The sequence below is a fragment of the Eupeodes corollae genome, chromosome 2 (assembly GCF_945859685.1).
Source record: "Eupeodes corollae chromosome 2, idEupCoro1.1, whole genome shotgun sequence".
Taxonomy (NCBI): domain Eukaryota; kingdom Metazoa; phylum Arthropoda; class Insecta; order Diptera; family Syrphidae; genus Eupeodes; species Eupeodes corollae.
The window spans coordinates 93554610-93581010 of record NC_079148.1 but is presented as its reverse complement, the minus strand read 5'-3'; the positions used below and the strand labels follow the sequence as shown (position 1 = coordinate 93581010).

Genomic DNA, 26401 nt, shown 5'->3' with positions numbered 1-26401 from the left:
CCATCCGTAGTAAGATTCTACTTTAACTGTTATCGGTAGTATTCATACTACGGATATTGTTTTTGTTATTCGTGTAAAATCCTACTATACTATTGATAGATTGTCCAACAAAACACGGTTAATATTTTTTGTTTAGCCTGCTTAAATATATAAGTGTAATATTTTGTATCCAAATTTGTCCGCAAAAATATAGGTACCGTATTTATGTGTACCCGTGGAGTGTAGTTAATTGCATAGGGCTGTCCTGGCTGACTTCTTAGCTACAATCCTGTCTGCCCTGATTGTGTCACCTTAATTATTTTCAAACTAGTCGTTCGAGTTGGGCATAAAAAATGTAGGTCTCCTTCATCCCTGATATTACTTGCACACAAACTGTAAATTACTAGACCCTTTTTTCGTCACCTAATTAAAATTTATTTATGAATTTAAAAAAAAATAAACTATATAGATAAGAAACGGTAGTACCCGTAGCATGATGGTTAGTGCGTTGGACTGTCATGCCAGAGATCTTGGGTTCGATCCCTGCTTATGCCATCTAAAGATTCTTTCACGGTTACTGTCTCTTGCGAGGAATTGATAAATTCTCCAAGAGTAATTCTTGTCATTAAAAAATGCTTTCTCAAATTAGCCAGGAAAAAATATTAACGTTAATTGCTATTTAGTGTAAAGATTAAATAAGTTCATACGAAGCGTTTTACAAAAGAATCGTTTGAGATATTTATCTAGAGTTGATTTTATTATTTAGACAAGTTCAGTTGTTGAAGTTACTTGTACTTCGCAGGAACAGTGTAAATGCAATTATACTAAATTTATTTAAATATTGTAGGTATAGGGATCTTTTTTACAGGGTTTTTTCAACGGGGACACTAAAAAAGTAGAGCGACAGGGACCCCAAACGACGCCATATTTTGTCCGCTCTTTTAGCATTTCTCTTCAGTAAGGTTTCCTATTTCATGATGGAAAGATATACGAGCCAACAATGAGTCGAAATTCTTAAAATTTCTTTCTTTCAGAGCGCTACGTCCAAATTATGGTCGTCATAATGGCCCTAGCAGATCAATAACTGAGCGTCTATTGGACAAATTTGAATCCACGGGCACAGTACAAAATGTTATCGTGCCAGTGAGACAAAGAAGTGTCCATAGTGTAGAGATTATTGCTGCCTCTGAGGCTTCAATTGCAGAAAGCCCAAACGTGGCTCTTACACGTCGTTCACAAGCGTTGGACATCTCTGTGACGTCGTTGTGACAAATGTTGCTAAAAGATCTTGGCCTACATCCTAACAAGACTAAATTTACGCAAGAACTGAAGCCGCTTAACCACCATAATCGTCGTTTGTTCGTGAATTGGCCTGAGCAACAACTTGAAAATGATTCGTATTTTCATCGAAAAATCATCTTCAGCGATGAGGCTTATTTCTGGCTGAACGGCTTCGTCAATAAACTAAATATCCGGTCTTGATCAGGCAGCAATACACACGTACTTCATGAGTCATCACTGCATCCCGAAATAATTACGGTTTGGTGTGGTATATGAACCGGCGGCTTCATTGTACCGTACTTCTTTCGTGATGATCAAGACCGGCACGTTACTGATGTGAATGATGAAGGCTACCGTTCAATGATAAACGAATATTTTTTGCCCCAATTGGATAATATGGACTTGGGGACATGTGGTTCCAACAGGACGGTGCCTGTGTTATCTCACGAAATGGTCCAGTTGCTCCTTGGTTGACTATTTCCTGTGGGGATACGTCAAGTCTATGGTCTATACCAACAAGCAACGATTGATGAACTTCGTACGAATATCGAACGTGAAATTGCAGCAGTATTCACCAATTTATGCTTCAAAACTGTGGAAAATTAGGTTCAACGTCTGCAAACGTTTTTCTAGAAATCAAGTTCCATACCTAACATCCAAAACCTTTTTTGATTTATTTTAAAAAAACCTTTGAAACTCTCTTACCCGATGTTATCAATAAATATTGTTTATTATGTAAGCACCGATATCGGTGTTTTCTTAGAAATAGCTCCGAAAAAAAATTAAACAGAACTGAAATTTAATTGTAATTTACGAGTATACAAAAGTTTCATATTTGAAAAGTTTTTTTAAAGACTTATTATTAACTTTATTAAAATAGTATACTTTTATTTTTATCCCTTCTTCAATCATCACCATTTACCGACTAATTATTAAATTAATATATAATACATCGCACTCCCCTTAACCGATTCTGTGCCATCAATTCTGATAAATATACAATTTCCAGATTCAATCAAGCATAATATTGTTATTTTAATAAATAGCTAATTATATAATATCTCTTAAAAACACCACATAATCTGATTTCCGTAAACCTTTTTCCTCAAATGTTTCTACTTGGAAAATGTTGAAAATGCTATATTTACACCTTAACCCAAAACACAAACTTTACACTTTTCCTATATTTTGCTCAAAGCAAGAAAATGTTAAATGTTAAATGTAAAATGTAACAAACAAACCACACGATGTATGTATGCACTCGTATATTAACTTTCATCATGTTTTGATTTTGATCTATTCAAATGATATACATCTTGCTCCCAGCTAGATTTCAAGGCATGCAAACAACATTTTACAGCTAATCAACAATTAAGATGTGTCAACATCAACATTAAGCGATTGCATCTCAAAATCCAACCACTTTATCTACTCGTATCTTTATGCCTCTGATGTGAATGAAATGTTAAGTGTGAAACTTATTCCCATATTGCTTACCAAGCATATGAATGAAGAAGGTTGAAAATGGGCTGGGAAAAACGGGAGTAGAGAGGTATTAAATGAAATGGTCTTATATAAATAAAATATGGGAGTTCTTTAAGAAAATAACTTCTTTAAGTAAATATTATTTAACTACACAGTTAAAATTTCAAAATGAATGCAGAGAACATTTAATTCGAGATGATGTGCGCTCAGCCCTAAAAAGTCCCAAGCTATTTAATTTTAAATTTAAATGTTTCCCTCAAAAACCCAAGGGTGATTAAGTTTTCAGTTCCTTTCTTTTTTGCCATTTTTCTCTTTTTATTTTTGAATTTGAATTGTAACAAGGTTCACTCAACCATTTCGATTATCTTCGTTTGGACGCTTTCGACAGTAGGTATATTTTTTTCAAAAGTGTCCTTGGTCTTTAAAAAGTTAATTTTTATTTTTAGAGAAAGGCCATTTATGTATAAGTTAACCCGATCGCCTAGGTCGTCGCCGGCCGCAAACAAAGTTGTTGTATCCGCCGCCGTCGTCGTCGTCATCGTCGTCGTCGCCGTCATCGTCGTCGTCGTAGTCATCGTCACCGTCACTATCATCGACAATAACTATTTATGCTGACACAACTATTTCTATCAACGAATTAGCTCCCACTGGTGTCAACCACAATCTATACGACGACGGGAAGTACGGAAATGTGATATCTTGCACACGCTGCAAGATAGAAACATTTCACAGGGTAGAGTAGAATTAAGGTAGATTATAAGTTTTAGTTTTTAAGAAGACTCAACACAATAAAGACAGAACATATTAAAGATCACAAATACTTGTTATCATTACTGGCGCCCAACTTATAAGAACTTTCTGGAAAAAAAACCTAATCATCATTCATCAGTATTAAGAATTATTTTCTTTTATTTAAAAATGTAAGAATTTATCTATACCTACTTTGAATATTTTTAATTGTAAAGCTTGCAAGTGTTATTTTTTTTTTGTGAGTGTTCCTATTCATTTTTTTTTATTATATTGAAATTAATTAAATTGCACATAAATATTATTTACGGTTTAACGGTTAATGAGTGAACCTGAGAATTTTGAAACACTGTTAGAAAAGTTTAATTACTTACAAATAGGAAAAAAAATAGAAACAAGAATGAATGCTACAGATTTAAAAGTATTAGTAGAATCCGCAGTCAGTGGTGCTCTTGAAGCTCAAAAATTGGATTTTGAAAGAAAGTTAAGTGATGCAGTGAAAAATTTAACATCGACACAAAACAAACCTGAAGTTGAAATTTTTAAAGAAATTGAAATTGTGGAAGGTAATAGGTGTGAAGAGTGTCTCGACATAGTTAAATCTCTCCCGGAGTTTGAGGGCAAACAGGGCACTTATGTCTCTTGGCGTCAAGCGGTTCATTCTGCTTACAAAGTTTTCGAAAAATACGATGGTAGTTCTAGACATTACCAGGCAGTTGGAATAATAAGAAATAAAATAAGAGGCCCAGCCGATGCTGTTTTGGCTTCATTCAATACAGTTTTAAATTTTAAAGCTATCATAGCTAGGTTAGATTTTACGTACGCTGATGTACGTCCGATTTATTTAATTGAGCAAGAGCTCAGTACATTGCGGCAAGGAAACCTTACCGTTCTGGAATATTATGACGAGATTGAAAAAAAACTTACACTTCTTACAAACAAAACCAATATGTCATATGACAGTGCATTAGCCATTGCATTTAATGAAAAATACAGAAGAGACGCCCTTAGAGTTTTTATATCTGGGTTAAAAAAACCATTAAGTGATGTTCTGTTTTCGGCCCGTCCGTCTGATATGCCTACAGCTTTGGCTTTAGCTCAAGAAGTTGAAGCAAACAATGAAAGGTATTTGTTTGCGGCGAGTTATGCGAAAAATTCTGAAGAAAAATCTCTAAGGTCCGAGATCAAACGATCAGCGAACCGTTACCAAAACAATAATAATAGTAATAACTTCAATTATAACAGCCAAATTAATAAGACGGGCAAAAATCCATATTTTAACAAAAGGGAAAGTTATGAAAATGACAAAAAATCGGAACTTAACAGTTCTAAAGTCCCCAGCAGTTGCGAAAAAATGGATGTTGATCCGACATCATCACGTTTACGTCAAAGACAGTCGGGACAGCGTCGCCAAAGATTAAATTATTTGCAGGACAATCCTCCACGGAATAATGAAGGTGACTATGAAGCCACGGCTGCTTTGCAGGTAGATGAAGTGGAAGCTGAGGTACATGATTCTGACTACGTTAATTTTTTAGGGGAAGCTCCCAACTACCGTTTATTAAAAAAACAGTAGGAGGGAGGTTAGTTAAGTTTTTGATTGACACAGGTGCCTCGAAAAATTACATCAGGCCATTACAAGAGATAAAAGGTTTAGTGCCAGTAGACACACCTTTTTTAGTAAAATCAATTCATGGTTTTAACAATATTGAACTTAAATGTTTTATAAATATTTTTGGGAGAAATAGCACTTTTTTTATTTTACACAACCTGTCAACTTTTGACGGAATTATTGGTCTTGACCTGTTAACACAGGTTAACGCCACAATTTGCTTAAAAGAAAATTTAATTCGCTTCAATTCAGGGTTAGAAACTATTCTCTTCCATAAATGTGACAATGTGAACTTTACGAAAGTAGAGGACATTAAGGTTCCACCATCCGTAAGCATAGATTTTAAAAATATGATACGTAATAGAATAAAAACATTTGCAGATTCAAACGAATCTTTGCCGTATAACACCAATATCGTTGCCACAATACGTACAGTAAGTGAAGACCCCATTTACTCAAAATTTTACCCCTACCCTATGGGTGTAAAAGATTTCGTTAATACTGAAGTTAAAGACCTTCTGCGGAATGGTATAATTAGACCATCGAGGTCACCCTACAACAATCCTATTTGGGTTGTTGATAAAAAGGGTACTGATGAGTTGGGCAATAAAAAGAAACGTTTAGTAATAGACTTTCGGAAGCTCAACGAGAGAACCATAGATGATAAGTACCCTATTCCAAATGTAACAACAATTTTGTCAAATTTAGGTAAAGCGCGGTTTTTCACAACCCTAGACTTAAAATCAGGGTTTCACCAAATCGAACTAGCCGAACGAGACCGAGAAAAGACAGCTTTCTCTGTTAACGGAGGAAAGTATGAATTTTGCCGTCTCCCCTTTGGTTTAAAAAATGCCCCCAGCATTTTCCAAAGGGCCATAGATGATGTCCTACGCGAGCAAATTGGAAAAATTTGCTATGTTTACGTCGATGACGTTATTGTTTTTTCAGAAACTGAAAAAGAACATGTCGAAGATATCAATACGGTTTTAAAAAAATTGTACGATGCAAATATGAGGGTTTCTCGCGAAAAATCAAACTTTTTTAAAACAAACGTAGAATACTTAGGTTTTATGGTATCTAGGGATGGCATAAAAACCTGCCCTACTAAAGTGGAGGCAATCAAAAATTTCACTCAACCTTCAAAACTTTTTGGACTTAGGTCTTTTCTGGGTCTAGCGAGTTATTATAGATGTTTTATAAAGGACTTTTCATCAATAGCTAGACCACTGACTGATATATTGAAGGGTGAAAATGGTAAAATAGGTGCCAACCAATCGAAAAAAATTAAGATTGAATTAAATGACAAACAATTTGATGCATTTAATAAACTAAAAGATATTTTGGCGTCAGAAGACGTAACATTGTTATACCCAGACTACACGAAGCCTTTCGATCTAACGACGGACGCTTCATCGTATGGTCTTGGAGCGGTTTTATCTCAAAACGGGAAACCAATAACAATGATCTCAAGAACCCTCAGAGGTAAAGAGATAGAATTTGCAACCAATGAAAGAGAGCTTTTGGCCATAGTCTGGTCATTAAAAAGTCTTCGCAACTATCTTTATGGAGTAAGGAGTCTAAATATTTTTACAGACCATCAACCCCTTTCATTTTCAGTTTCAGATAAAAATACTAACGCTAAAATTAAGCGATGGAAAGCTTTTGTAGATGAGCATAATGCTCGTATATTTTACAAGCCAGGAAAAGAGAATTATGTCGCTGACGCGCTTTCTCGGCAAAATATCCATGCATTGGAGAATGATGCGTCTTCCAATGACGCTACGATGCATAGTGAATTATCTCTAACTTATACAATTGAAACTACGGAGAAGCCTTTAAACTGCTTCAGAAATCAAATAGTTTTAGAGGAAGCCCCAAGTGCTTCAACGCGTACATTTATAATATTCGGTACAAAAACTAGACATTTCATTAACTTTTCAGAAAAAAATACTTTGATTGACAAATTAAAAAACGTAATTAAAATAGATGTAGTCAACGTAATTTATTGTGACTTGCCAATTCTAGCCTTTATCCAACACAATTTAGTCGAGTTATTTCCGTCAACTAAGTTTTGGCATACTAATAAATTTGTGTTAGATATATTCGACCCAAATGAACAAAAAGAAATTATAATTACTGAACACAACCGAGCACATAGAGCAGCTCAAGAAAACGTTAAGCAAATCCTATGTGACTATTTCTTTCCAAAAATGACAAAACTGGCAAATGAGGTTGTGGCAAACTGTAAAATATGTTCAAAGTCGAAGTACGATCGGCATCCAAAAAAACAATTGCTTGGTGAGACACCAATCCCCTCGTATGCTGGAGAAATGCTTCACGTTGACATATTCTCTACGGATAAAAAGTATTTTCTAACTTGCATTGACAAGTTTTCCAAATTTGCGGTTGTGATGCTAATAGCGTCTCGCACAATAATAGACGTAAAAGTTCCAATGCTGGAGATAATGAACATCTTCCCAAATACAAAACAAATCTTTTGTGACAATGAGGCTTCTTTAAGATCCGAGACAATTAGGTCAATTTTGCTAAATCATTTTAATGTTCACATAGTAAATGCTCCACCTTTACACAGTACATCTAACGGTCAGGTAGAAAGGTTTCACAGCACTCTATTAGAAATTGCAAGATGTCTAAAACTTGAAAGAAAAGTCGAAGATACAATTGAATTAATACTATTAGCAACAGTAGAATATAATAGGACCGTACATTCTGTTACAAACCAAAGACCAATTGATGTAATACATTCGTCCCCTACAGATTTTAGAGAAAAAATAAAAAATAAAGTTCAGAAGGCCCAAGAAATTCAGCTGCAAAGGGAAAACGAAACGAGGCAGAACAAAATTTATAATGTAGGAGAAAAGGTTTTAGTGAAATCAAACAGAAGATTAGGTAATAAGTTAACTTCATTATACGTTGAAGAGAAAGTAGAAGCCGATTTGGGGACAACGGTCTTAATTAAAGGGAGGGTGGTCCATAAGGACAACCTTAAATAGAACACAACTTATTTAATATTTTTATTTACAAGCTGATTTTATTAAAGAAACTAACATCTTTCAGGATTATTTTGTTTTTACTGATGATGACTGAGGCAGCGAAATTAAGAGACTATTCAAACTCAAACTATATTCCAATAGCTGACGGGGATGTGATTCTCTGGCAGGTCTACGGCTACTTAAGTCACACATCGAATCTAACGGCCTACAAACAAATAATGGATGAGTCGAAAAACATGACTGATCTTTTCCCGCAGTCACATATGCGCAAGATCCTGGAAATAGATATAAGACATTTAGAAACACTTTTCGAAAGTATTAGTATTCATCATAGAAATGCTAGAAGTCTTAATTTCTTGGGAACTGGACTAAAAATTGTGGCTGGTACCCCTGATTTTGATGACTTTGAAAAAATTAAATTCAATCAGGCCCAGTTAATTGATTCTAATAACAGACAGGCTATTATTAACACAAAATCTCAAGAACAAATTAACAGGTTAACAGATACGGTAAATAGTATTTTGGCAAACACAAAAAAGCAACAGATTGACACTGGCCATCTCTACGAGATCTTGTTGGCAAGAAATAGGATTCTTATTTCCGAAATTCAGAATTTAATGCTTTCAATAACACTTGCAAAACTAAAAATTATAAATCCAATAATTTTAGAAGATGATGATATAAAATCAATAATTAACGAACAATTTACAAATGTAAGCGTAACAGAGCTAATGGAAATATCTCATGTTAAGATCTTACAAAATGATAATGTATTGCATTTTATTATTAAGTACCCTATACCTAAAATAGTATGTAAGAAAATAATTATCTACCCTGTTGCTCACAACGGAAATATTATATTCTTCGATGGAGATGATGTGGTTGCGGAATGTGGAAGTCAAGTACTGGCTGTTGAGGACTGCAACATAGCAACAACGTTAACATTTTGCAAAGAATTACCGAGCAAGACATGCGCTCAACAATTACACTCTGGAGGCACGGCTCATTGCAACACACAACCAGACCATCGGGAATCAGTGTTGGTTATTGATGATGGCATAGTTATAATAAACAACAGAAATGTCAGAATAAGAGAGGTGAATGGTTTTGAAACGGACATCAACGGGACGTATTTGCTGACTTTTGACGATGCGGTGTGGATCAATGGTTCCAAGTTTATCAATCGAAATAACATAAATAAAAAACAGCCTGGTAGCGCAACATCTACGCTTCTCAATATCACCGGTCATAGAGAAATATTGAGCCTACCATTCCTTCATAGAATGAACATGGACAATTTACGTTACATTGGTGAAATAGAGACAAAATTGACGACCCATCCAATTATAGCTTGCTGCGCGACACTTGCTCTCATTACAGTTTGTTACACCATCGTTAAACTAAAGCAGTGTCAGAACAAACAGCGCCGAAATTCCGAGCTTCAAAAAGTCATCATGGCTCTTAAGAAGACCGAGGACGTTCTTCATTTAAGTGAGGGAGGAGTTAACCCGATCGCCTAGGTCGTCGCCGGCCGCAAACAAAGTTGTTGTATCCGCCGCCGTCGTCGTCGTCATCGTCGTCGTCGCCGTCATCGTCGTCGTCGTAGTCATCGTCACCGTCACTATCATCGACAATAACTATTTATGCTGACACAACTATTTCTATCAACGAATTAGCTCCCACTGGTGTCAACCACAATCTATACGACGACGGGAAGTACGGAAATGTGATATCTTGCACACGCTGCAAGATAGAAACATTTCACAGGGTAGAGTAGAATTAAGGTAGATTATAAGTTTTAGTTTTTAAGAAGACTCAACACAATAAAGACAGAACATATTAAAGATCACAAATACTTGTTATCATTACTTATATACTAGGTAGGTTGTCGTTAGAGTATTCCGGGTGTGGGGAAAGACAAAAACAGGTCTACCATCATCAGTGCAGAGCTAAACTAAGCTGAGCTAAGTAACGCCCTTATTTATTTTTAATCGCTCCGTTCTAGACGCATTAGTTCCTTTTTGCTTTTTTAGAGAGCATATAGAGCGCATGAATCCTAAAAGGATAACTAGCTCTGCACCATAAAAAGTAAAAACTATGAGTGTTGCTAGACCCTGATGGTGTAGAGCTTAATGAAAATAAAACAAAATAGTGTTAATTTAAGAGGAAAAAGTGGAACAATGGCAAAATTATCGAAAACTCACTCAACACTTCAACTTAATTAACTTGCGGTGGGTATTCTGTTTTAAATTTTGTATTTATTTCAAGAAGCTTATTAAATTATTTTAATTCAGCTTTTCCAGTTATATAATAGGTATATAGTAATATTTTAGTGCGTGTTCCAGGGTAGAAGTTTTGTTTTTCAAAATTCGATACATTGTCTTTGAAACGTCGATGATTTTAGGAAGTCCAGTACCCGACTTAGTAATACAAATATTTATCCAACTATACTTAAAATTTTCCAATCCAACCACTTTGTTTGCTTGTCACAGATGTTTAAAAGTTATTATATTAACGTATGTTAATCAATGTTATGATCAATTTCGGATCCTGGTCCACGTATGGGTCATGCACCCCCCCCCCCTCGGAGATTGTTTTTTTTTTTAATTTGCCTACGAATTTATTTAAATTCAAAACTTTTCGTATTGAGTTAGAATGTATTTTTAATTGTTTTTCTTTCTGTAAATAAAAATTTAAAATATATTTTACTGCTTTAATCTTTGTTCCTTAAAATACTACCTACTTTTAACGGAGTATTGGTTTAAGAATCGGAAACCCAACCCTTTCACTCAGCACACATTTTTGATTTCAGAAGATTTCATCTAAAGATTTGCAAGTAATTTAACGATATTTACCGACATTTTTACACAATTTGGAAAAACTTTAATAGTGCTTCAAATTATGTTCACAAGATTTTTTCTAAAAGAGAAAAAGAAAATATTTAGGTTCTTATGAAGATCTTAGGAAGGAACCTTTAATACAATTTTATCCTATTTTTTTACGCATTTAAATAGTATAAGGCTTTCTCAAATTGTTTTTTTTTTTTTTTTCAAAACTAATTTTGTATTAAATACAAAACTTTAAAGAATTTAAAAAATTAAAGATATCTACTATTTGTTGTGAATTTTGCTTCTAAAACTAAGATTTCAACACAAATTTCAAGAATATATGTAAATTTCCCAAAAACAGCTAAAGTAACACATTAAATGAACGTTTCATATTTATCAATTTATTATAAAAGCTTTGAATCTCTCAAAAACTTAAGTGAATATATATTCTGCTAGTGCCACTCTAAAGTGTCTTCCAAACTTATTTATTTACCTTGATTTGTTCTTATTTTATTTTAGGAGAAAAATGAAAAAGATCCCATTTTTCTAAGAAACTTTAATTTTTTTTGCATCTATATTTCTAAAGCATAAATAGGATTGAAAACAAGAACAAAATATAGTGATATGTAGATAATAGATAATTTAACAATTATTATACATAAATAGTTTATCAGAAAAATCGTAATAGCATGGCATTTGCCGTCTGCTAGATTGATAACTTAAATAAATTATATTAAATTACTGTAATTACCAACAAATAAACATTTAAAAGAAAAAAACATTTTAGAAACAGTGAAAAAAAAACAAATGACTAGCAAATTTAAAGCGTCAGAAGTCTTCATTCATAATTCTGGACCTATGTATATCGTAACCCAACTTTGCAATAGCTATACAGCTTGGAGACATCCATCTCATTCAGCATACTAAGAACTTCCAAGAATATTTCTTCTAGTTTCCCTTAAAGTTAGACATGTTCGGACGAAATGTATTACCTTCCCTCTTTCTGCTAAATTGCAAATTGTACACTCCTCCTATGTGCGGTATGAAGTTCAGGTTGAGTAGTTCGCTTCTTAACTTGACCATTGTAGCAAAGACGTTTAAATTATTTGCATCATGGAAGAAGTTCGTTTCTGCGAGATTATGCAGTAAGTTTTTCTGTACAAGGACCCAACTGCTTCAGATGCGTATTTTGGTCTACAGTTCTCATCTACCGCTGCTATACCCTAAGAGCTTTACTGTGTGATACATCTTCCGTATTTTAATTGAAATTTAAATTGCATCCTTCTGCGAGACTTGACCACTCACTGTACCTGTGATTTTGGTCTTGTACAGCTTTTATTACTAGTTTTCTAACAAGTCGGTATTCGGACATACTGAAAATGTGAAGGCGATAATTCGCTTGCATCTTTAGGGTCTATGAATATAGTCGGGTCTCCAGAATAATCAAGTAATTTGGCGTATTTTTTGGCAGACGAAATATTCTTTTCACATAATGCGTTAAAAGATTCTCCAACGTGTGAAACTTTCCCCATACTAGCGAGTCATAAAAAAGGATACTTTATCCAACTGATTCAAACACCTTATATTTACTACTGTAAGCTGTTTTCGATCATAAAGCATCTCTTCCATAAAATATTAGGCACCTTTTGAAATGCCTCGCTAAAATGTTTCTCCGAATTCAGGTTTCTTGAAAAAAATACTCCTAGGTATTTGTAATACGAAATCCTGCTAAATCAAAACCACCTGGACGTTTATTTACAAGGTCATCTATGAAGAGCGAAAACAATATGGTACATATCACTTTCTTAATCCCGAGGTGGTTGTGAACCAATCAGAAAGCTCAACTTAGTTCCACACTGCAGCATGTGTTCCTCTATACAGTTCTGTGAGAACGCGTCCAAACTTCAGAGACAAGCCCAGACCATATAGCTTTTAGAATAAAGCACCTCAGTTGATTGAGTCAAATGCTGCTTTGAAGTCAATAAAGCATGCATACAATTTTTTTTCTCTTCTTAATAAAGCTTTCAGCTAGCCTCCTGACAATGAAAATGTTATCTATTGTAGAGTAATCTGATCTAAAGCCCGCTTGAGTCTCTTTTAATAGGTACTGATCTGCAATCCACGTTGTGAGTCTCTTCTGCAACAGCGTTGTACAAATCTTATTAGCCGAATTAAGAAAAGAAATACCACGATAGTTTGCTGCATCCAATAAGGATCTTTTTTTGTGGATCGTGAAGATTATAGTGTCTCGAAATTCATTTACGGAAATATGGCCCTCAAATACTCCTTTAAAAAGTATTACCAGACGTTTTTTTAGCAAAATTGTTTCGTATTTCGACACAATTTCTAACATTTTTGCGTGTTATGTACCAACAACCCTTTAAACTATTTTATTTTAACTCCTAAATATGACATTTTTAAAATCCTGTTGCAATCTTAGAATACTTTCATACATAAAAAGTTACCAAATTTAATATTTAGACCATATCTTGCTGGACAACAATGTTTTAAGATAATCTAATAAGTAAAGATGTCAATTAAGATACACATGTTATTTAAAATTTGTCAGCATTTTTAAGCGGTGATAAAAGTTTGATCTTTATGTTAAGTGTATGATTTTCAATTTTGAAATTCCAATTAAAGAAAAAGTAACTTCATTGGTCGAATGGTTAAAAAGTTCGTTTGCAAAAATCTTAAAAAGTTCTGTCCAAAATCTATAGACAGAAAGTCAATACCATACCTGACAGAAATGAAATGCTCATAGTCCTTGTTCGGTTCGTCGTAAGGTGGTCATGATTTCCATGATTTACCAACATGAATCTGCCAACTGCCAATTTAACACAAAAATCGAAAAACTTGAAAAACTCGTAAACCACTCGTAAAAACTCGTCTGTATATTGAGCTCTCTGTACCTTACTGTCGAGAAGCAAATGCATCAACAGGGAGTGACAGTTTGATATGGATTGTGGAGTCGTGGTATCATTTGATAATTTGGATTCAAAAGTGTTTCATTTAATTGAGCAGCGAAGAACGATGTTATGCCAACAATCTCGAAACAATTCACACATTAAGGTTATCGGCAACAACCCGAAACCATCAAAAACATCTTGAAAAATTGTAGTACCAGATTCCAATGACGTGAAGCCAGCTTAGACACACGATGACGAAAGTTCCGTTATAATGGGAATGTTTGTTTTTAAAATAAAGTCGTAATTCATGAAACAAAACCAATTGTGTTTGGTCCACCTATATTAGTTCTGTTATAAATATTCAACTATGGGTTAAATACAAACCTGTGATTGTGCAAATGGTCCTTGAACCAAGTAGCTTGTAAAATATTGCTTCAGTTGCTTAGATTGTAGCCGCCACCGAGGCAACACTTAGACAAAACAACGTATTTATAGAATTCATTTTTACGGTGTTCTACATTATGGAATTGTTAACCCTGATTGAGCCTTTGATTTGAGAAATGTCACATAAAGTGATGGTAAAAACTAGCTTCATCGTCTGTTTAAGAAAACAAAGGAACATTTGTTCAGAGAAGATTGAAAAAATCATGTAAAGCGATCAAGGAACTTCAAGTTCGATCCTAAACACATGGAGATGATAGAGGGAAAGCCAATTAATGACGATTCACGCAAGATAATGAACCGAAGCACCCAACAAAATATACTTAATGGAGGGGACGAACTTAAAAGAAACTACAGAGCCAAAGACATGAAGAAACCTTGAATGTAAATACAAAACAAATTGATGGTATTCCACACATTTCAAGACATCTGTCAAGGTGGTTAGTTCCATATTGAAAGATGCGATGATTTGTCGAATTCAAAATATTGACATTTCTCGACGTTTTAAGGTCCCTAGAGTCCAAATAGAAGGTTCTTAGAGAGACGTCTGTGCGTGCGTGTGTACGTACGTTCAAGTGTCCGTTTGTTCGCGAAGTTTTTTCTTCGTGCATAGATCAAGAACCAGTAGAGATATCTTCTTCAAATAAATCTTGTTATACGAATAACAATGCAGAAAAATGTAGAAAAGACTCCCAAGAAAATTGAGTGGGTGTTTTTTTTTACCATAGCAGTTTAAAAATCTTACGAACCAACAACGCATACGTGATACCAAAAATGTATATTATTTGTTTACGGTTTTTTTATTTAAAATATTTTACGAACAAACAATTATTTTATCTTCAAAATAATTTTGTACAACGAAGAATAACGTTTTTGACATCTGGTAAAATTTTTAGAATTAAATTAAAATAGTTTATACACAAAATAAAAACTAAAAAAACAATACTAAAAGTTAGTAAACATTGATTTTCAACTCACTTATGTATCTTTTCAAAAATTAAAAGTCACGGCTTCAAATTAATTGTAACAGTCCATTTTTTCATAAAAAAATAGTTCGTAAATTTGGTAAAAACTGATTTGCCTTTCTCAATATCTCGTGAGTAATTGAAGATATTGCCTTCAAATTAATTTCATTGATGCACTTTGTATTTGTTTATAAGGAAATAAACACTTTTAAGAAATGCTACTAAAATTGGTAAAAATTGGTTTTCGACTAAAAATCTCGTTAACAAAACTAGATTTCGAAATCAAACTTTTTCTTGGTATTAAAAATATTGTTGGTAATTTTTAATTTTTAAGAATAATTCAACTGACAACTTTTTTAACAAAGCACGAAAACATTCAAACTTTTAAGCAAGACCAATCGACAGACGCGATGGGAAGTTATCAGTGTTTGTGGCATTCCAGCCTCTTTTTTTTAATCGAAAGAAAACAATGACATCATTGATCATCAAATATTCTTAAGACAGTAAAGAGCTTGCGCAGGAAAAAATGTATAGAAATCGGTTTATTAGTACTTGAGAAAACATAAAACAAAGTAACTCTTCTATTGAGGTTACCTTTCTGGAGCAATACAAATCTGGGGAACCACTTTTTTCGATTTCTCCACCATCGTAACGTCATGTTTGATTAAAATCTCGAGGTCAAAATTGTAATTGCAATACTTTCCACATACAAAGTTCATATATGTCGCAAGTACAAAACTGATTAGTGCTCCTTTTTTCTGTCCTACTCCTACAAGCTTACACCACCTATAGTCTCAAATTTTCTTGCGGCACTCCAAAGAACAAGAGAATTCATTTAAACCGAATTCCCCTGCTAAAAAGCATAGAAACCCCACTGTCTCCACTTCTGTAATTTAACATATCACTGAAAAAACAAACGTGCATTAATATAAAAAACGGCGTTTATTAACTGCTTATTTATTGTCACAACAAACTTTTTCTCGTCAGAGTGAATGGTTTATTAAAACAAATTTCAGCGTTTGATAATCGTTTGTTAATACTATTAACGGCCGTTTATTAAATGAAAAATAAAGCACTTAATCACCGTTTATTAAAATTAGTAACTATATTAATTGCCGCAAACATTTTAGTTATTGAAAATAATTAATCGTTTATTGCCACAATAAACGAAATGTGTGAAAGGGGACTGTTAAAGATTATATCCCAACCTTCATCTAATATCACAACCAATTCTTAAATTTACAAATAGTTTATTATTTTTTATAATCTTATTCACTGACAAATACAAATTTGGGAATTAAAAAATAATAAACCGTTTATTGTTGTAATGAACATCGTTATTAATAGACGAATTGGAAAATTTACAAGCAGTTTATTATTTCTTATAACCTTATTCACTGACACAATAAACTTTGGTAGTTGGAAAATATAGAACCATTTATTGTGACTACGAACAACTTTATTGAGAGAATTGTTAAATATTATATCCCAACCTCCAAAAATAAAATTGATTCCTTGACTAAAAAAATTTAAATCATAAAGATAACACTGCACTCAATTTCAGCAGAACTAAATTTCACGACGCGACGCGGAAAATCATTATTTGTATGAAATTGTATGAGGTACATATATCGCTAAACTTTATATCATTTTATACGAATTCTTGTGAATCGCAGAAACACTGCAGTCAAAATAAGTAAAATGTTCAGTATATTTATAACTCGTTCTACAAGAACAAAAGTCCTAGAGCTTAATTGATGTGTTTTATATTTGTTTTTAATTCTATATAGGTAATAGTTTTGGCTAAGTACTTTTATGTTTTATTTAAGCACACAATTTTTTGATAAAATCGATCTTCAAGTTAATTTTTAATGTGAAATATTTGCATTTAATATTATATGATAAAGAATCATAAGAGATTAATAAAATCATAATATAGAGTTTTTTTACTTGCATTTAAAGTCATTAAAATACGGAACAAAAACACAAGGCTTCATTCATAGTTGTTATATTCGATCGTTAGCATCTTTTGGGCTTCCTTACTATTTTGTAAATAATAGTACTGTAAGCTGGGTGTAACTAACATGTCTGTTGTAGATGGCTGTGTTTTTAATTAACAATTGTTATATATAATAAACTATTTATCAAAAATAATAAATCGTTTGTTGAAATTTAACGAAAAATTGTATTTTTTATCTAGATGCAGAGTTCACACTTTTTCCTAATAATCCTTATAGTCGATATTTAAAATGTAATTGCTGGGTATCGAAATATGTCACACCTACAGAATACATGATTCCCAGAAATGTGAACTCATAGTGTGAGAACAAGAGCAATAATTTTTTGAGACTAATTTTATTTGTGAAATGTCCAACTTTAGTGCATTTCTCTTACTCAAACCTTTATAAGAAAAATGTCGAGTCACTCATCTCATCTCATATCAACTTCTACTTTAACTTCTACCACCTCACATTAACCAGCCAAACCAAACTCATTTTAAGTTAAAACACATATATAATGGGTCAAAGGAAACTTTCAGCCCATTTCAGCACTCTAAAGAAAATGTAATAAGATATAGTAAGGTTTCGACTCGATTTCAATGAAACTATAGGTTAACCATTGTAAATATACAAATCTACGTTCGTATTTAGGGAACGTAAGAAGGATTTGTATCTTTATAATGCTTTATCTTCTATGACTGACACTGAGTAAGCGTGATCGAATAAGGGTCTGATTACACGATTCGTTTTTTGGTTGTTTCATCTTTTGGCAAGCACGAACGTTCATGATTACATCGTACGCGAATATGTAAATGTGTGTTTTGTGAAGGGATCACACTAGCGATTATTTCATTATACATATACATTTAATTCCGGCCATTGACTTTAATCCACACTACACTTCACAATAGCCAACCTATATTTTAATGTACTCTCATTCATTTCCTATTTTTAACTTCCCATAGGAAGTTATTGTAATGGGTCCGATTTGTCAAATTGAAAATTTTGACATTTCTCGACGTTTTAAGGTCCCTAGAGTCGAAATAAAAGATTTTTAGAAAGATGTCTGTGCGTGCGTATGTACGTTTTAAGCGAATCGACAGACGGGATGGGAAGTTATCAGTGTGGGTCGCATCCCAGCCTCTTTTAAATAATGCACTCGCATTTCATTCATGGTCATGAGTATCAACCTCATGCACTAAATTATAAAGTATAATAATATTAACAATAGTAATAATAATATTTGTTTAGGTAAAGTGTTGTTAAAAATAAGGTTAGCCAAAACCAATGTAATTGATAGTCATTTAAATTTTTATTAAAACACTCAAATCTTAAATTTTCTAAGAATAACTATAGATTTTATCTTTTATGTTAGATTGACCAAGTTCTTACATTTTTAAAGTATGCTCGACCGCCATCTTTTTATATCTAGTTTTAATCCTACTAATGTGATGAGCTATTTTTTTCAAATAAATGTTGATTTAAGTTTTCCTTTCTCCTATTTTTGCTTTTGTCCGAGTGAAAACGTGGTATAAGTCGGCAATATATTACAAAAGAAATAAATACCATATTAATGTATTTTAACTAACCCAATTACTAATGGGGCAATAAACAGTTTATTAATTTTCCTGGCGGTTGTTTACAAATTGAACGAAGCGTCTGATAAAAATAACGGAGTATAAATAAGAAACATCATGTTTATTAAAATCAATTAATCGTTAATTGCGTTTATAAACCCGTTTATATAAATAAACATCTTGTTTATTAATTTAAATAAACCATTAATTAATTATCAAATTCCTAGCTAAAAAATATAAACATTTCTTTGAAATTTGGCAGTAAAAACGGAGCTTAACAATACTTTAAATGTAAGAACCTTTTTTGACGAACTGAACGAACAAATGAAGTGCCGCCAAATTTTAACGAGCAACAACGAATACAAATCATTTAGAAAAAGAAGCCACACGAAAAAGTGGTCTAAAGTGCATATAAAAAAAGTGAAGTGATTATTAAAAAAGTATATGTGCATCAGCTAACTAATCAGGTGAGTTATTTTTTAGTTATTATTATTAGTTATTATTATTAGTTGTTATTATTAGTTATTATTATTATAATTGCGAATCTCCTTACTGCAACGCGCAACACCAACAAAATGGTTTCGCCATCTGTGGATTGCATACCGCTATGAGTTACTCGGCGGCGGCGCGGCGGAGCGCGTCAGTAAACTACACAAATTTTTCTTTTAATTCTCATCTCATTTCTTGAATATTTTTTAACTTAGTACCACAGTAATATATTTATTTATATCCATAAAATGTCACACGTTTGTACGTCCGTACGTCCGTACGTTCGTGACGTTTTTCGTAGCTCAAGAAACAGAAGAGAGACTTCAAATAAATTTTAGAAATGCAGATAATACAGCAGCAAGATGCAGAAAGGGTTCTCAAGAAAATTGGGTGAGTGGTGAACATTTTCGTTACTCCTACATATCTCACGAACTAATAACGCTAGAGACTTGAAATAAATTTTGTATTATACATTTTAACATAATACCAAGCAAATACATATATTTTTAGAAAAAAAATCCAATCAACAATCATTTTTTTTATTAATCGATGATATGAAAAATGTTTTCTATTTCTCAGATTCTCAAGATGCAGCCTTACTCTGGGCCCTACATGGGTATTTTGTGCCTTTCCAAAAAGTTGTGAGAAAACACAAATAGGGAAAGAAACGTTCACGAGGTTTACTATCTTGATAAATTGCAATTAAATTACTTATTGATAAATGAACTAAACTACAAAAAATAAAAATTATAAAATTAAATTAACTTGATCTTTTTTATTAGTTCGGAATTCTTTATTTTCAGTTTTTTATAATTTTCAGCAAAGATTTCGATAGTGAGATCCAGGATGAAGTGACTCATTGGCGCTGTAAACAGGTTTGTTTGGAAGTTGTAAACTTTTTTTAAACAACATTAATATGAATGTTTTCTTTTATACGTTTTAGATCAATCTTATGCTGGACTTACACGGCTGAAAAAGTGTCATTATTTTTGCCATTACGTTACTATGTTTTGTCAAAAAACACGCTTTTGACGATAAATGGTAAAAGTATGGCAGAAGTAATAAGCTTTTGCAGTCATGTAAATCCTGCTGAAAAAAAGGATTTATTTTAACAATCCTGTTTGTTAATGTAACAAATGGGTTTAATAAACGCAGTGAACAAATTTATTGAAATCAATAAATTTTGTTTATTGTGGTTACAAACTTATTTGTTAATATTATAAACAGGATTGATAAATAAATTGTTTATATTAATGAACGCGTTTATTAAAATCAATAAACTTTGTTCATTAAAGCTATAAACGAGTTTATTAATATTATAAACGGAAATAATAAGCATTTGCTTATATTTATGAATGCATTTATTAAAATTAATAAATTCTGTTCCTTGGGATTATAAACAGGTTTATTATTATTATAAACGGAAATAATAAACGGTTGTTTATATTTATGAACACATTTATTAAAATTAATAAACTGTGTTCATTAAGGCTATAAACGGGTTTATTAATACTATTAACGGAAATAATAAACGGTTGTTTAAGTTTATTAATTGATTTATTAAAATCAATAAACTCAGTTTACTGTGGTTATAAACTAAAATTTTAAGTTGTTTGTAAAATTTTCACCCGGAAATGGAGAATAATAAACGATTGTTCACTGACACAATTAACATGTTTATTGGACAAATTCCATCACTACATTCATTGTCTCAACGAACTTTTTAATTATATTTACGTACCTTTTTGGTTCAGTGATTGTGAGCGTAAATCATTAAGCTTAAAATATGATTAAGGGCTTGTTTCAAATCCTTTTTGCCAAATCTTCAAAAACTGAAAGTATTTTTCCTAGAATTTATTATATCTACAGACATTTTATTACATTTTTGTCTGCTTTCTTCTTTTAAGCTCCACAACACCACCTGCATAATAGATCTTCCTAAACATCTGTCCTAAAATTTCTTCTTCTACTCCATTATAAAAGATAAGAATAACTCACACAATTTTTAGTTAAATATAGATAGCAAATAGTATTATGGAAAGGAAACCCTAACCTTTTAAAGCACATGCTCTTAAGAAAACAACTGCAGACGTAGACAAGCCCCAATTCAAGTTTACAAGAGACATGTGTTTGCCTTTATTGTTGCCAATTTCAATTATTATATAAGGAAACAAATTAATGGTAGCTATAGTTAAGGTAGGAAGGTAGGTTATAGGTAACTGGTATAAGGTAAGTTATATTGCGACACACAAAAACTTTCAAATCCCTTTTATGTCAGGTGCATCCTTGGGGCGATAGAGACATTCAGACACTCTCAAGACTCCAGAGGCATTATGCTCTGCTCTGTTCTGCTGTAAATTTTGTATCTTCAACTTCAACGTGACTTGTTTATCTAATTTTCTCAGGTAGGGTGCGACGAAGGCGAGTGACGGTGAAGGTGGTGTATAGAGACACGACTTCTACGACCCCTTTTTTCATATACGATTTATACTATTTAAACTCGAAAACAAAGGTTGTCTCGAGAATCCTTTTTTTAAATCCCTAACCAGCATCAATACCCCAGTCCCAGTCCAAACCCCAGCAAACCAACGAAGACGCAACATGATAAGAAAAAAGAGAGTTTGTATAGAATACTTATTTCTTTGTTGCTTCTTGTTGCTTGCTTTATCCTTTTAATTTTTTCTTTTTGCTCGGGAACAGGATATCGGATGTATATCAGTTTCGTAGAATGGAATTTTGTCTAATGATACATTTGAGAAAAAAAGGCTTGCTATTGCTACACGCAACGCATAGCTACACGTGAGCACCGTCTACAAATCAAAAAGGATAATTACGTCAAACGAATGCCTTCCTTCTGCACGCTCGTATATTTTGCTCTCTCTCTTATTGTTGCCGGAGCGGATCGTCCTCGATGTGGGCTAGGGTTAGAAATCGTTTACTTACATTGGAATCTTTGAACAACCAATATTTTGTAAGTCAAATCGATTTTTTTTCTTTTGTTCTTTGCGTCCTTGTTCAGATTCCTAAGCAGATAAACACACTTAACCACCCCAGCTTCAGTTTCAGCTTTAGTTCCAGATCCAGATCCAGCGTTCATTTGGAAAAACAGAGGAAAAAACTCTTTGAAAATCCGCATAATAAAATATGGTTATAAATACTATAAGATATTTGCAATATTAGATAGCAAGGTATTTTTATGTATTTATATATTCTTGAGATACAGATAATATAAAGATATGAATTTTGTTTGCTACCTTGCTTATTTCACTAAAGTTTTCAACTCTTATGGCAAAGGTATGTAGCTAGCTATATGTTAACATACGCAGAGCATGCCTTCAGAAAAAAAAACGAAGGGAATGTAATAAAGCTACATTGCTCATACATATATGTTTAAATTAAGTTTAAAACTGAATTGTTTTCTTTCAAAACATGAATGTGTTACTTTTTTACATGAATATTTTATGTTTTCACATCATGGTGGAGCTACGAACGGTAAGGGTGGGCGGGCTTTTGAAATATATGAAAACATCGATGTCGGATGCGGAATACATTTATTATTTTGGTTAAATGGAGTCGAGTGCCGTCGGAGTAGAAATGAAGAAATCAAAGTCACACAGTTACCATACATAAAATTTATATTTGCAAAAAGGATTTCTAAAACACAATAACAAATAAAACACAGGACTTATCTAAGGGTAAGTCAGGACTCCGAATAAGAATTGTAATAATAATCATAGAAGATACGAAAAAAGGAAACTTTCTAAACTTATCTATTTTTCAAACTCTGGAAAAACAAAAATAAGTATTTATATATATGTAGGTTAGGTAAACTCGATAAAGTTTTTGAGGGTTTTTCATTTCGCCACCATTACAATTTCATAATTTCTTATCTTATTATATTGAGTGGAAAATGGTTTTTATTTTGTTTTTGTCTTCGTCGTCGTCTGTTTTGGTCACAAATAACTTTTGCAACGAAACAAATGTGTAAAATGTGTCCTTTTCGCGTCAACGCGACATTTTGACAGGCGAAATGATGGCTAGCTTCTTCGAGGAAGAACTTAATTACTTTTTTGACGTTTATGATGATGAAAGATGAAGTTGAAAGCAGTATAGAGCTTTGTCAAAATGTCATATTCTGATTATTTTTGTCTTATGTATAATGTATAGTTTTAAAGCTTGAGGAACTGCGGCCACTTAAAAATGTGGTCGTGATGAAATAGGCAAATCAAACTCTCCAAAATCTGTTAGTAAAGAAACGATTTTTATTTACTAACGAGGGAAATTATAACAAAAATAGAGCTTTAAATTTTTGTATCCTATGTTTTAAAAAATTGAGATCGACATTACATTTTTAACTGACCATCGCAAATATAAAGGGAATGCTGTTTTAATTAAATTGTATATTTATAAAAGGTTTCTGATTTAACATTTAAGGATACTTTTTTGTTAATCAAACATAGGAAATATTGAAGGATTATTAAGTTCCTTTTTTTTATTTTCATACACACATTTGTAGGTATTGTATTTTGGATGTATTTGACAAGGACACAAAAAAATGTTCGTTATTTGATAACGAACTGTTTTTCTACTTTTGTTCTTCAACGGCTTGTTGATATTGATTTTAGAGCATGCTTCTAATTAAGGATCCATTGGAGCCATAGTTACCAAAAATCAATCAACTTACATAAGTTGACAACGAGGGTTTTTAGATGTTAGCTGTTTTGATTGCAGATTGTCAAAACAAGTGACTCATGCCAAGTATGTTTAAAAAAAAATGTATCCATTTTTATACATAAATATATTTTAATTTTTGTTGAAAACATTATTTTAAGACTTACTTTGACTTTTTCAAAAATTGACAAATATCAACATTAAAGCTATTATAACTTTTTTAAATGATTAAGTTTATTGTGTAATAAAAACTTAGTTTGAAATGAAAGGGCAATAATTGAGCAGTTTACTTGAAATACAACTAAAAAAAAAAGAGTTATTTTGAATGAAAATGGTTTGGTGCATTTGTAAAAGAAGGAAATGTGAAAAAAGTAATTAAGATGTTGCGAACTCGAAAAAAGGGAGTTCTGGACAAAGTAAAAAGTAGTTATTTAAAAAAAAAAACTGCCTTACGTTTGAACAAGTATTTAACATTTATAGTTAAAGCATGTCTTAAATTTCATTGTTAGAATTTTTTTGTTTGAAAATTTCAATGTTGGAAAAAATCAATGGTTGTCCCTGTGCTTAAGGCTGGAAAAGCTCCAGATTATACTGAAAGCTACGGGTCTATCACGATATCTAGAAATTAATTATCTAGAAAGTGAAAAATCTCGAATATAAAAATTTTGAAAACAAAAATCTAGAATGGCAAAAATCTCGAAAACAAAAATCTAGAAAATAAAATCTCGAAATGCCAAAATCTAGAAAAAAAAAATCTCGAATGCAAAAATCCGATGTTCAAATGGTAGACATGTGCATTCAAGAGGACACAAGCGTCCACAGGTTTTTCTCAAAACCCACCTCTGTCTATCAACTCCTACTCTCACCTCCCCGCGGTGAACATCGGTTGCCAAGTACCTCAACTGGAGATTGGGTTCCAACCCCAGTGGAAAGTTGTTGGGGGCAGCAAACGAGAGAGGGGGGAGAGGTGTTTCCACTAACTCACCTCTCCTTATCCAGGCGGCAGCGGACGAATTCTCGAGATAGAATCAACGGTGGCGTCTACAGTTCCAGTAAGGTTGAACTACTTAGTGAACACCTTATAGGGCTTCTTCGACATATTCGGAGCCCAGGCCTGTAAGGAGCGGTTTATCCGGCTCCCCTTCCTTGGCGTTATATTATGGATCTGGTCCTCCAGGTTGTGCCGTCGGGGTGACTTCCTCACCACGTAAAAAATACATTAGTTGCGACGCACCAACAAGCCTCGGATACGGACGGATTCACTGTTGACAACCCACGCAAACGAAATAAAGACAACGAACTTCAGATATGTACGTGGAATGTAAGGTCCCTTAACAGACCACGTGCAGCCGAACAATTAGCGGCTGGTTGATTTTGCTGCGGGGCGAGACGTTCTGGTAGCTAGTAAGCAGTTAACGCATCTCAATATCCACAAGGGGACATGGAAATCTCCTGATCAATCAACCGTCAACCAGATTGACCACATTGCGAACGACACTTCTCCAGTATCCAGGATATCCGAACATTCCGAGAAGCCAACATTGACTCGGACCACTACCTCGTTGTAGCCAAGGTACGGCTACGGATATCCCGATCCAAGCCAAAACAAGGAAGTACTGTGAGAAGATTCGACGTAAGACGGCTACAATCGCAAGAGACTGCCATGTCCTTTTCCGATCGAGTCTCTAATAACCTCTTAAGGAGTCCTATGCTTCCTGCATTAAGAATTGAAAACCAGTGGCAACACTGCCTTGGGTACCAGCCACGAACCGAAGCCTGTAAAGACGATCAGGGGAACATCGTAGTAGAACCGCAGTCGATGCTGAGAATATGGAAAGATCACTTCTCCAAATTATATAACGGCGATGACGAACCGAATTCCGCTGTAAGGGAGATAGAACCACTCAACCTCGGCGACGCAGATTCATTTCGCAGAACGCAGAGCAATTCCGCCTACCTGACCTTGACGAAGTAAAGATAGCTATTTCTAAACTTAAGTCAAACAAAGCTGCTGGAGCTGACAGCATCGCTGCCGAACTATTCAAAGCAGCAGGCGATGACTTGGTACGGAGCATGCACCAACTCATCTGCAAAATATGGTCGGAAGAAAGCATGCCCGATGAGTGGAATCTCAGCATAGTGCGCCCGATACATAAGAAAGGAGACCCTCTACCAACTACAGAGGCATCAGTCTCCTTAACATTGCGTATAAGATCCTCTCTGCAGTATTATTTGAACGTCTGAAGCCATTTGTCAACAATCTGATTGGTCCTTATCAGTGTGGCTTCAGACCAGGAAAGTCCACTATCGACCAAATATTCACACTACAGCAGATCTTGGAAAAAACCCAGGAGCTTCAAATCGATACCCACCATCTCTTTATCGATTTTAAAGCCGCGTATG

General features: G+C 33.5%; 1 protein-coding gene and 1 long non-coding RNA gene across 3 annotated transcripts in view; one reads left to right on the top strand and one right to left on the bottom strand.

Moving 5' to 3' along the window:
* Positions 1 to 26401, bottom strand: part of LOC129944299 (somatomedin-B and thrombospondin type-1 domain-containing protein) — a 295288-nt gene that overhangs the window by 218397 nt on the left and 50490 nt on the right. The window lies entirely within an intron of this gene.
* LOC129944300 (uncharacterized) lies at positions 18905 to 20087 on the top strand. Its single transcript, XR_008781412.1, has 2 exons — positions 18905 to 19305; positions 19551 to 20087. It is a non-coding gene; the product is annotated as an uncharacterized LOC129944300 (long non-coding RNA).